The following is a 13,364-nucleotide window of genomic DNA, read 5'->3' on the forward strand; positions in this document are numbered from 1 at the left end:
ATGATCCCTGCTATACATGCGAGATATTGTCTAAAAGTATGTTTTACACTTATTTTCTTTTAGTAGTCTAGAAAAGCTCCTTTCTATCTTCTTTTATATTAGTTTAATTTCTCTTGCACTTGAAAGGTTGGATATCTTTCTTGAGCAAATAAAGATATTTATTTTGGTTATATTTTTCCACACATAATGAGCTCTTATGTACTTTCAGTGCAAGCAATTTTAACTTTAGATTAAGGGAAAGTAAAGAACAAGAGTAAAAAAAGCCTCTGAGAGAGAGCACAGTAAAACTCTTCATTGTAACAGGCTGCAGTTGACTGAACTTCAGACAGAAGGCTCCCAGAAATGTACAGGTGCAGTATACCGTAAATGAAATCATAAGTTACATAGCTATATACCCCACAGTTTTCAGCTGCTCAGTGTATGAGAGTATGTTCCTGCCTTTTCTATGCTTGGGAATTTTACATTTGTTTGATATTTTTGAAAGTATCAATGAAGCAACCCAGGACTGGACCTATTTCTCAGACTCCCAATCTGCTGATCATCTATACAATGTGCAATGTTTAACTGTAGTGATGTAACAACTAGGCACATTATTTCTGTCGCGAACTGAATGTCTGTAAAAGCTATGTGTAAAAGAAAACTTACATACTTCCCAAATTCAACCTAAAATGTAACTATAACTTCAGGTTTCCAAACAGAGGCTACATTTTGCAACGTCATATGCAAATGAAGTCACTTAGAAACCTTCAATACTGCAAGTAGATCATGAACTACCATCTATTTCCTACCCCTCCCTCCCACCCTGCTTTGTTACAATTCATATGTTTTCTTTTATGTTCATGACTATGTTTATGCTGTGTTTGCTGATCCATCCAGACAATATGCCATGTGCCAGTTCTCTCTCTTGGGAGAAAGATCTATCAATGAAAAAATACACAGCATAATTAAGAAATGATGTGGGTTTTTTGCTGCTCATGATTTTCCTTTTATTTCCTTTTCATTTAGAAGCTACTTTAACAGCAGATGCTAACAGCAATTTTGATACTGCTTCAAAGATTCACAGTAGATGTAATATATTTATATATTAAATATTTTTAATTTCCAGTTTTGCTGTGTGAGGCATCTACTTGGGTAGCCAGAATGGATGATTAGGATGGAAACAGGGACAGGGGAAGAAAATGAGGAGTCATAAATAACACACCCAATTTTACAAAGGTGGAGAAGGAGAGAGATCTGGAAAGCAGTGACTCTAAAATGGTTTAGAGTCTTGATGGATAACCACCTGCCCATGAACTCCCAGTATGATGCAATGCCTAAGAGTACCAATGTGATTCTTGAAGATATAAACAGGGGAATTGTGGGCACGTCTACACAAGATGCTAGAAGCACAGCAGACTAATTCTACTGAGCATTAGCACGTCATAGTGAAAGCTGTGCTAATGCACTAATGTGCAGTAGAATTAGTCTACTGTGCATTAGTGTCATGTAAAAACATGCACTGGCACTACTGCACAGTAGCCCTGATTACAGCACATTTAGTACTGGTTATTACAGGTACTAAATACACTGTAATTATGGTGCACTAATGCACGTGTAGATGTGCCCACTGAGTAGAAGGAGAGTAATGTTTTCTACAACGTGGAGTCCCATTCTGGTGTATCACTTTCAAAAGGATGTTGGGAAAAAGGAAAAGGCTCAGAAAAGACTATGAGATACAAATTGTGTCCTGTAACCTGCTTTACATGGAGATCATAAAGAAGTCCAATACAGTTTATGCATAGAAAGGTTAAGAGTCTATAAGATCAATAAATATCTATGTGACGATGTGTCATAATAGGAGGCTCTTTAGCAGGCACAAACATGGCAAGTTCTGATGGCTGAAGCAAGAGACATTTAGACTGGAAATAAGGTGTACATTTTTAATACTGAGGCTATTTAGTCATTAGAGGCTATTTAGCCACTTACTTGGTGACTTCTTCTCTTGTCAACTTTAGGTCAATGTCTGTCTAAAGATATGCTCTAGCTCACCCAGACATTAAGAGCTTGATGCACAGATCACAATATGAAAGTATCTGGCCCTTTTATATAAGAAGTCAGACCATATGATCAAAAAAGTTTCATAGGATCACAGGAAAGTAGGGATGAAAGGAACCTCACAAGGTAATGTACTCCTGCCCACTACTGGATCACCCCAAGACAACCCAGTCAAGTGTTTGTCCAACCTGCCCTCAAAAATTGCCAGGGATAGAGATCCCACAACTTCTTTAGGCAGGCTGTTCCAATGCTTGACCACCCTCACAGTCAGAAAGTCCTTCCTTATCTCCAGCCTAAATTTCCTCTGCTACCACTTGAGTCCATTGCTCCTGGTCCTATCCCCTATGGCCACAGAGAAAAAGCCCATCTCCATCCTCTTCATAATCATATTGGAAGGTATTTGAAGACTGTTATTAAATCCTCTCTCACTTTTCTTTTCTACAGATTAATGGTCTTCTGGCCTTAACGTCCATATAAGGTGTAGCAGGACTAATAGTTAACTCCTTGTTCAAATTTATTGCCAAGAATAAATTACCAAAGAAGCATGAGGGTGCCTACCTATCCACATCAGCATGGCTACTGTGCATGCAGCAATGTGAGCAAGTTCATGTATTTGTCTAAATGAATCCTTGACCCTTCTGTGTTAGTACAGGTTTCCCTTGCCTCAGAAAACAACAACACTGTAAACAGCATGATATGTTTTGGGACAATCTACAAGGGGCATGCCTAGCAAAAATGTGCTGACTCAACAGGCATAAATTTTTAGTTATAATTTATTCACACAAATAAAAGCACAAAACAAAAAATAATCATCTAGGACGAGTAGTGTAACTGGTTCCTTGAATATGTCTGAATTCCTTAAGATCCTAGCAGTCTTTTCACTGAAAAAGCTGCTATAGCACACTGAGCTCCTTTTAGTGAGATGGGTATTTTTACTCCACAGAGTTCCCCGATGCTTGAGAGATGTTATTTCCCATCTGGTGGAATTTCCTATCTGTATGACTTCTGCAGAAAATGTTGAAAATAGTCAGTCAATATTTTTAAAAGACAAAGAATAACCTCTTGCTTCTGCTTTATCAGTCAGGATCAGATGAAAGCTGAAAGATGTGAATTTTTAATCCTAGAAGTTTGGTCCTGCACTGGCTGAACAGTCAAATCTCCCAATGAAGTCCTAGCTGGAAACTCAGGCTGCTGTGTAAAACTCGTTTTGAGAAAGCTTTCTGAGATATTTTACCAGCTACATAGAGGAATATTGGAAATTACAGCTTGAGTAAGTTTCACAAATTTTAGGTCAGATTTCAATGAATCAGCGGTGTCAGAATAAGTAGTGTAACACTGATGAATCACTAGTGTAAAACTGACATAGTGCAGTAGTGAATCCAGTGTTCCATGATTAGGAACACTTGCATGGTGTCCTTTAGCTTTGTTTAATTTGTTATTTTTAACCGTATTTTTGCAAATGAGGTATTTGTTTTCTGCCAAAAATAGAGAAGTATATGTATTTAAATATCCTGTATCTATTTGCTACTCCATATAAGATTTCTATTCTCTATACATTTTTGCCATTTTGCATTATAATTGAATCTCAATGTACGGAAAAATTAGTGACATATTAGAGAATATTTCTTTAATCACAATTTCTGATTGCCAGTAACATTATTTCTAAGGTGGATTTTAGATGACTAACAAATCTTCCATTTTATTGGCTGTCTCATTTTGTCCTCTTTCATATTTCACATTTATGATGCATTCAGACATTCCCTGTTTTGTTAAGTAGGAATCTGTGTGGTCTTTGATGTAAGACATAATTTATTTGACAAGGAAATATGAGATGGTGCCCTGAATCTGTATTTAATTGATGGATCGAGAATTTTTAGCATTGCAAAAAGATAGATTCTCATCCAGCATGTCATAAAAGTAGCTTTTTGTTAATCTGTTCTCCTGTGAGTGAAAATATATGTATATTTATTTTGGGAAGTTTTTAAAATTCTGTGTTGAAAGTGTTGACTAGATTTTCACATACCTCTGAAATCCAGGTAATAAAAAGTGATTTATGCTATTAGTCTTTTATAAGGATGTTTTTACACTTGTTAAAGGGAATGCACAGTTTCTGTAGTTTTGTGGTATATGCTATTCCACCTGGCAAATGAACACTAATTTTGGAATGGAAGAACAGCAAGGTTGCTCCTCATGCCATTTAAAGATTAGAAAAATTGGCTTCTTTTTAAAACCTCAGTAAGTAGTAATTACAACATTTGTGTACATCACTTGTACATCACTCCTCTAAAAAGGATGATACAGCACATGGAAAACTCTCACTGACTTCAGTGGGAGGTAGAAGGTAAATAAAGTTGATCTTTGACTCTTCATCTTGTATTCTCTGCTATCCTTTGCATATTTCTGTTTATTGCCCTTAGACTTCCCTGCATCTACCTGTAGACAGTGTCCTCAGTTTAGGACCACTATTTGTTCTTCCCCATGATTTTAAAATTTCTGATGATATTCGTTGCTCCCAATGATTCTTGTAGAATTACTCATCTGGAAAATGAAGGAATCATCTGCTTTGCTGCCAAAAATCCAGCTTCTTGATCTAGATATTAAGGAAGTGATTTAAGAACAGCGTGGATTCTGGCAAGTTACCAAGCCACTGGAGAGCGCATACTTAATTTGCCTTTGTCTTCTCTTAGCAAAAAAACCTACAGATGAAATTACTGAATAGGTACTATGAACTAAACACCAGTGTGGGTTCCATTATTGAAGTCATTAGAAATGTTACCACTGACTTTAAAAGCAACAGAATTTGGCCATAATACCAGAACGCTGATTGTTAACCAAGAGATTGATCCTGCTCTATTGAAGTCAGTGCAAGGCTACTGACTGAAGTCCATATAACTGCTTTATGGATATACTTGTGGTAACTGAAGTCGGAATATGATCCCTTAATGCACAATCATTTCTAAAGTATCCAGCTGTCCTTTTTGTAGAGAAAACAAGCTAATTTACAAAAATGTTAAACATTCTTTGAATTCAGTTAAGACTGTATATAGGAAGAACTGTGGATAATTTGAAAATATTTGTACTCATGGGATTTCATTGGTGACAGTATATTTCTGCTTTATGGATTTGATTAATTTTCTACTGCTAATCATAAAAAACAATAAATTATTTCTCTTCTTTTTTTAAAAAAAAGAATCGTGGAAGCTACTTAGTCTCTATAATTTGTTTCTGAGAAATGACTAAGAAATAGTCAAGTGACTGGTAATTTTTCATACAACATCAAATGGAAGCAAAACAACCAGTGGGTCTGGTATGTATTTCTGAATGCTTAACAAATGAAGGATGGCTGTTCAGGCTTTAAAACTGTTGTTATTTCTTGATATTTATTTAGGAACTGAAAAACAGGAATACTTCAGTTGCCTATAGGAATGATTTGGCAAGTCTTCATTAAGAAAAATATACCTGGAAGACCCTTACATCAGGCCTTCAATGTACCATAGCAGGTATGACAGCAAAATTACAAAGGTAAGCAGACAGCTTTTGAACTCTCTGGAAATTCTAAATAAATTATTTCACTAAATGTCTGTTTCTCCCTTTTCTCCTCCCCAATCTAGTCAGCTCAACTAGAAACTTTTCTTGGTTCATTGTAGTTCCTGATCTAGGAGGTCTTTTCCTTCTTATCATCTTGCAAACTGGTGAATTTGAGTACTGTACAATGTCCTGTGGATAGAGCGGTCATCGAGGTACCTCAAGAGGACAGTTGCATTTCGTACAACTGTCCTCACCACCATGAATGTCACATGCCTTCCAAGACTGGGGGTATGGTGAGCTCCCACAGGTGGTGGTGTCAGCAGTGGGGGTGGTCTGTGTGGGGAGCTCCCGCAGGCAGCCGCAGCGGTGTTGTGTGGTGAAAAATAGAGGACATAAAGGTGACTGGTTTCATATCAATAGAGGACAGAGGACCAGCAAACCGGACTGTCCTCTATAAAACCGGATGAATGGCCGCCCTACCTAGGGTGGGTCATCATAGGAATGATGATGTCCTGGCTTGTATTGCTATTCTGGTTCTTTGGCAGGATTATTGACATCATGGCTTCTTACATATTTGTCTAGAATGGGACGAAAAGATGCTTGTGTAAACTCATTTACAGCTGTTGGGTATATACACTATAAACCTATTTTTTCCTTCATTACCTTAATGCCCTTGAGCCTTTAATTCTAATGGATTGTCTCCTTAATTTGTAATAGATCCTCCGTGATATTTTTTCAGCTTGCACTCTTGGGGGAACGCTCTCTTCTCCCAAATAGTCCACAACTTACATTGCACTCATGTCTCTCTCTGTCACCATGCCACATTTAATTAGGAACATTTTATAGGCCTTTATGAATTGTTCCCCCCACCCTAAATTCTACCAACCAATTTCATTTTACTGCCTAAAGACACATTTTAATTGTTTAATAGAAAATCAAGTTTCACCCCCCAATACTTTTCATTGGCTAGGGTGACAGGGAATGCTCAGAAAATGGCACTACTAAAAAAAAATTGCAGTATTCTTCATAGAAGGTGTCATGTCAGCAACACTACGCACATAGGTCCTCTTTCCACAGAACAGATACATCCTGGGGAAGAGCAGTATAATAGTCCTGTCAATATACTTCAGGGCTCTTTTGCCTCACTGCTAATAATGCCAGTTAGAATGTGAAATTGGATAGTAGGCTTGTAATGTGTCCACTAGCATAACAGTTATACCACAAACTCACGTTGCATAGGCTGTTGGTCAGCCATTACCTGGTAAGGGCTTTTTACTCTTTAGTAATCTCAGGCTGATCCCCCAATCACCAAATATGAAATGCCCTGTATCCCCTTGTTGAACCATCCCTTCCCCATTGAATGTCCCTAGCTCTCTTTCTAAATTCCCATAATTTCTAGGCAGTGTTTTTCTACTGCTGAGAATGGGCACATTTTCTGTCCTTTCAGCTTATTGGCAGTATCCCACCTGATAAATAACAGGAGTTAGACACTCACAATATAATCAGAAGATACAGCAGGCTAACCTGCTATGGATTAACTGTTTTCCCTGGTTCTGAATGTTATCCAGGAAACCACAGTGGGGCTGTGGAGAAGAATCACCAACTGTAAACTATCAAATAATATTTACTGATTTGCCAAGTCCTTTCAGGCTAAGAAAGAGGCAGATAATATTTATTTATTAGTCTGGCAAACAATGACAACCTCTGGTAATTTTCCTTAATAGAATAAAGGGACACTACATTACATTTACAAACCAGTATTTTCTTTGTAAAAGCATAAGGAAAACAGAGATTTGTTGCTGTTGTTGTTATTATTCTAATGCCTTAGAAAGCCTGTAGGGACTCTAATAACGAGTTTGAAATCCTGGGAGTTTTGCCTGAACAAGGATTACCAGATCAGGCTCAGGCTCTGTTACAAATTAAAATTAAAAATAAAATAAAAGTAATACACAGCAATGGTGCTTTTCAATTCCAACACATTCCCTCTTATTTTTAACTTGCCTGCAACTTCATGTGATAAAATAATCGACATTTTTCATCATTATGTCTTTATATCTTTCATAAGAGAATCACTCTCCTTGTTATCTTTATTCACTGCTGTAAAAAAAGATAATGTTTCTTACTTCATAAAACAATGCCTTTTTTTTTAAAGGTTTCATTTTAGAGCTTGTGTTAGGCCATGATGAATTGCTGAATGGTTGATTTCCTGAAACTCTTTCTTACTAACCTTTCCTGACAGATTCTGGATTGCTCTACCTGGTAATTTGCACTATAATAATGGCTACAGTGAGATGTCTCCTAACTATTTCCTTTATTTTTAACAAGATTCTTAACACCCTCTGTAGGTGACAAAATGCAATTACAGACATGAAGTGTCCCCTGGAGGATGGTTGCTCACAGATGCCACCAGTACTTTAGCAGTGCAACTGTTAAATGAAATGAAAACAAAGAATCAGATTCTCTAAACATCCAGTTCAAATAAAAATTTAATTAAAAGTTATGAAGGCATTTTATTGATTAACAATCTTAGTAATTAAATAGCGTAGTTGACATTTTTTTTCTGTTGAATTTGTTCTTCCTTGGAGATCTCTAATTGTTGTATAGCTTTACATTTATTGATAACTCTGTTTGATGAATACAGATGCCACCTTTTATAGTAGTCGTTGACAGAGTAATCATATTGTGAGAAACACCAGGCTTATGTAGTAACAGCTGTTGCAGTTATACATGCTGACATCCATCGGGAAAATGTGTTTGCTGCTATCATGGGTACACAATAAATGGAAGGTGCAATAAAGCACAAGCTAACATTTTGAAAATCCTTACAACTCTAGGAACTTTATTGCAGATTACAAGCACTTTGATCTCTGTCCAGTACTTAAGTCTTAATTATCAGACTAATTGCACAGACTATGTTCATTTTCAGTGGTAATCCTTTTGTGATTAGCTTCTGTGTTCAATAACTGACTTATCCTTTAATTAAAAGGACTATTAACCTTAAGGCTGCTGCTGCAGTTTGGGATTAAACCTATACAGAGTTAATATTTAATATAATTGTAAAAGCCTTTGGTGAAAGGTGCAGAATGAAAATATACAGTGATTCCCTTTACTGTAACTTGCTTTACTGTTGTATAATAAAGCTAGCTGCTAAAGTATGCTTTACTTTGACATCATGCTAGCTTACATCCACTACAGGCATGCAAAAACATATATGCATTGATTTAATATTTTGAGCCCTGTTCTCATTATAAGGATAGCCTGTGCACATGTATATTACCTGGGGATGTAAGAGTCCTCCCAATTTTTAATACACATTTATGACCTGTGGGTGGTCTGAAAATCAAATAAATGGACGTTAACAGCTAATATCTATGGTCCCACTTTTGCCACCATTAAAATTTTTTGCATTGATACTCTGTGTAATTTACTTTGATCCTACAGCCTCAAATTATTGAGATCGCGCACACACACACAAAATGTAAGGTATTTTAAATGAAATGTTCTGGAGGAAAAGGTACTGTAGCTTTGCTCAGGGCCATTGCAGTGTAGCTGATTGAAAGACAAAGACATAAATCCTAAACCATCAATACAAAAGTGAATAGAGCTTGCCAAGAAGCCAGATGCTGTTGTGGGAAGCACTGTATATCTCTTCTAGCTTGGCATCTGGGTCCCACAATGAACAGCCATTTCCAGTGTGTAACCATGGCTTAAAGTTCCTGTCCTGTACTAATCAAAAAATGCGTGTTTTCCTATTCTTAGTTTGCCTTCTATAAAAAAGCCCACCTTAAGTTAAAATCCTCCAAAGATCCTTAAGCAAGTCAAGTATTCTCAAGTCTTCTCCTAAAGCCACACACATAAGTACAAAAGCTCATAAAAGCCTTCCTCAGGGCCCTCACTTGCATGCCAAAACATTGTATCCATCATATTATCTCCAAATATTTGTTCCTTTCTTCTAATAGTGGTGAAGAAAGCTGATCATACTTAGTCCTGTTCTTTGGAGTTTGCTATAGGTACTCACTGTACAGCTTACTTGTGTTAAAATATATTCCAACTTTTTTGTTTGTTTGTTTGTTTGTTTTCAGCAAGGACTAGGGAACACAGGTATCCAAACAGTGGATCAGAAGACTTATTCATTAAATTTAAGGAAGGGGTAGATATCCAGTCTTGTTCATGCCAAAGACTATGGTAAAACTCCCATTCACTTTAATGGCATTACAATTTGGCCTTCGAAAAAAATATATGATTGTTTTCTACCAACCATTTTCTAGTTAAGTGATAAGTAGCAAAAAATTGCATTGCTTTATCTCAATGGTACCTTATTTTTATAATTCAAATTGTACATGAAATGGGTGAGTCAACCTGACTGGTTCCTGAATAAAGGAGATGAAAAGAACAGTGTATTTGAAATCAGGAGAGAGGTGCATGATTTCAGGTTCTCAGTTATTGGCTGTTGTTCTGTACTGACATTGCAGTTTGCTGTGTACAAGACATGAAGGCAGTTTCTGCCTCCCCCAAAATTCCCAAACCCCTGAACCAGTCCCACCTTGAACAGATGAACTGATTTCAGCATTCGTGACAGTAAACAGGACTGCATCTAAGGTACAGGTGTGCCAAGAAGAAAATCAGAAGACAGTGCAGTCACTGTAACAATGGTATAAAATGAGTACACTGTTAAGCTAGTAGGCAATATTATTTGACACTAATTTTAGCTTCTGGGTCACATTAAAGAGCAAGGTGGAATAAACTGATTCAATTAGGAGGTCACTTCAGTCTACGTAATACTCTCAAAATCTATTTCAGAGAGAAGCCACCACAATTGCCATAAGTGTGTGAGTTGCCACCAGAGTCAGCTCCTTCATCAGGAGCAAACAAATCCCAAGTTGTCCTAAATTATTCACATAGGTTGCAGACAGGTGTGACAATTTTGCCTGATCTGGCCTCAGAAAGCAGTTTATAGCTGTGACCAAGCAGAAGTGCACAGATGCAGACAGCTTCAAAAATGGCTGATTGAGTGAAAATGTGACCCCTTATTGCATGAGGTATCAGATAAAGACATTTCATAATGTAATGTCTTTTGTAACTTGTGTCTGCAGTGCTCCCAGGCTGTCACTGTTTTTAGAATGGGGGAAAGGGACCAGAGGGAGTTTAGTTTGGGGTTTTTTCAGTCCCTCCAGGAGTGTGGGGTGGGTGTATTGGAGCCCCCCTGAGGCGGAGGTGGGGAGGGAAGTGCTCCAAATCACCCACCCTACCCTTTATTAGCAGCAGGGGAGCCACAAGAATGAACTCCCTCTGCTGTCTTTCCTACCCTCCCATTCTGCAAATAGTGAGGACCGACAGAGAGCCGTGGCCATTGCTATGGGTACTTGGCTACAGGCTCCCAGCCAGCAGCTAGATTCCTCTCCCTGCTGGAACCAATAGTGAACTTCTGTTTGGTTTGGGATAACACTGTAACTCAGAACGCTTTGCAAAAATTGTTCTGAGTTACAGCTGGGAGCTTTGCTTCTGTCTGCACCCATGGAAGACCTAAGTCACAGAGATAGACACCATCTCTGCCATACTTTCTAGATAAAAGGAGTGGTGTAGAGTGGTATCTAATACAGTCCAAACTACCTCATTATTTCTCCCTGTGACATCACATGCACACTCCAGATGAGTGGTAACAGAAATGGAGAGATCAGAGAAATACTACACAAATTCTGCCCCAGATTGATTAGAATTATTCTATCATGACTCCATGAGTAGTCCTCTTGAAGTCATGAGACTACTTACTGATGAAAGTGTTAATTGAAATAAGAAAAACTGTGATTTTTGATATAGTAAAAAATATATTACTATATTACTCTTAGCCCCCTGGGAATATAGTTGTGTCTTTAAATTTGATTGTGTAGTTATTAGCACAACAGAATCCTGAAAAAAAAGCACAACCCTCTTTTGGGTGACAAGGGAAGAAACCTCTTCACAGTGAGAAACACTTGACAACTTCCAGTTGAAAGAAGTCACGACTCACCAAGGTACCTGTGTCTCAGAACAGCTTTGTTGGACTAAACATAGAAATGCTACTAAGAATGAGATCACCACCAGCACTCAAACCTTCGAACCACTGATTCTGTCAAAGGTCATTTGTGTGTCAGATAGGTTCTGAGGATGTATAGGAAGATGGTGTCTGGAAATCTTCAGTATCTTATAGCAACAGTATCATAGTAGACAGTGTGGATTGTCACCTTTATGGGTGCGTCCACACATGCAAGCATGTGCACTTGCAGCAGCTCAAATAGAAGCTGTGCAAATTTAAGCCGGGGCTTTTTGCTTTAGCAAATGTGCTCGGACATGCACTTTGTTGTGGAGCAAATTGTGCCACTTGGGGCAAAATAACTCTGCCTGGCTCCTCCTGGATCTGTAGCCAGGGGGAGCTAGAACCTGGGGCCAGCACCTGTGCCATCCCTAGCAGTATAAAAAGCTGCCCTGACCTGGCCCCATCCATACAAAAAGCTGCCCTGGCAAGCAGCTCAGGGCTACTCACTCTCAGGAGCTTCTGGGGCCTGGGCACTTGATACTTGGGGACACTAACCCTTGTGCCAGCTGGACTGCTGCAGCAGCATCCCAAATCCATTTTTAAAAATACCCCAAAATCCAAGTTCTTCCACAATTAAAACAAAATAACACAAAAGCCCAGCCTCCCCCCCCCCCCCCCAGACAGAGAGAGACACACACAGCAACCAGCTGGGCAATGCTTTATTAGTATATTTACAATGTTAAAGCAACGTGGAAGCCTACTAGTGTCTCTATTATCATGATAAAATAAATTCTAAATACCTGTATGTGTTGACATGTACTTTTGGTTTTCTTCGCACATGATGGGTGTGTGATGGAGGGATGTGGTGTTTGCAGGAAGGGGGTTGGAATGGGTATGGGGGAAGGTGGGTGGGTGTGTGTGGAGGGAAGTGGGTTGGTGTGTGGGTACATGTGGGGTGATTGCTGGGTAGACTGTGGGTGTGGAGGACCTTGCGGGGCGGGGCTGCTCAGGAGGGGTGGGTCCCCTGGCCCCCACAGGGTGCAGCCCCCCCCACAGCACATGGACTGCCCCCCTCCCACAGGGCCCCAGCTCCCCCCTGGAGGGCCATAGCCCCTATCCCCCACAGGGCCACAGCCCCCCTGCCCAGGGTCCCAGCTCCTCATGGAGGGCCACAGACCCCCCACCCAGGGTCTCAGGCACCCTGGAGGGCCCCAGTCCCCCCACCCAGGGCCCATAACTCACCTTTAACAGCAGCAGTGGGAGTGGGGTGCTCTGAGCCATGGCAGCAATACCCGGTGCGGCACGTGGGGACTGCGTGCCAGGCCCAGCCGGGTCCTGCCAGCCCTGGGGACCATCTGCCGCCCAGCCAGACCAGGTCCTTGCTGGCAGAACCTGGTGCGGTACATGGGAACCGCATGCAGGGCTCAGCCTGGTCCTGGGGCTTCTCTGCTGCCAGGCTGGCCCTTGGTGGCAGGACCTGGCGCAGCATGCGGTCCCTGCATGCCAGACCCAGCTGGGTCCTGCTGGCCCTCGGGGCCCCTGTGCTGCCCGGCTGGAGACCTGGTGCTGAACACGCAGCCTGGCCAACCATGTGTTTCAGCACCAGGGTGAGGGGCCAACCATAGAGACGCTCAGGCAGCCAGAGTGTCTCCCTGGAGGACCCAGCCTCTGGTTGCCTCAGGGCATGGTCTGGGACTATGCCCTGCCCTGCTTTTTTTTGTTTCAGTTTTTTTAGACCCCTGGATATCCAGGGGTCTAAGTTTCTCCGCATGCTGCAAACTTGCAGTGT

Source organism: Alligator sinensis, unplaced genomic scaffold, assembly GCF_000455745.1.
Source record: "Alligator sinensis unplaced genomic scaffold, ASM45574v1 scaffold321_1, whole genome shotgun sequence".
Taxonomy (NCBI): Eukaryota; Metazoa; Chordata; order Crocodylia; family Alligatoridae; genus Alligator; species Alligator sinensis.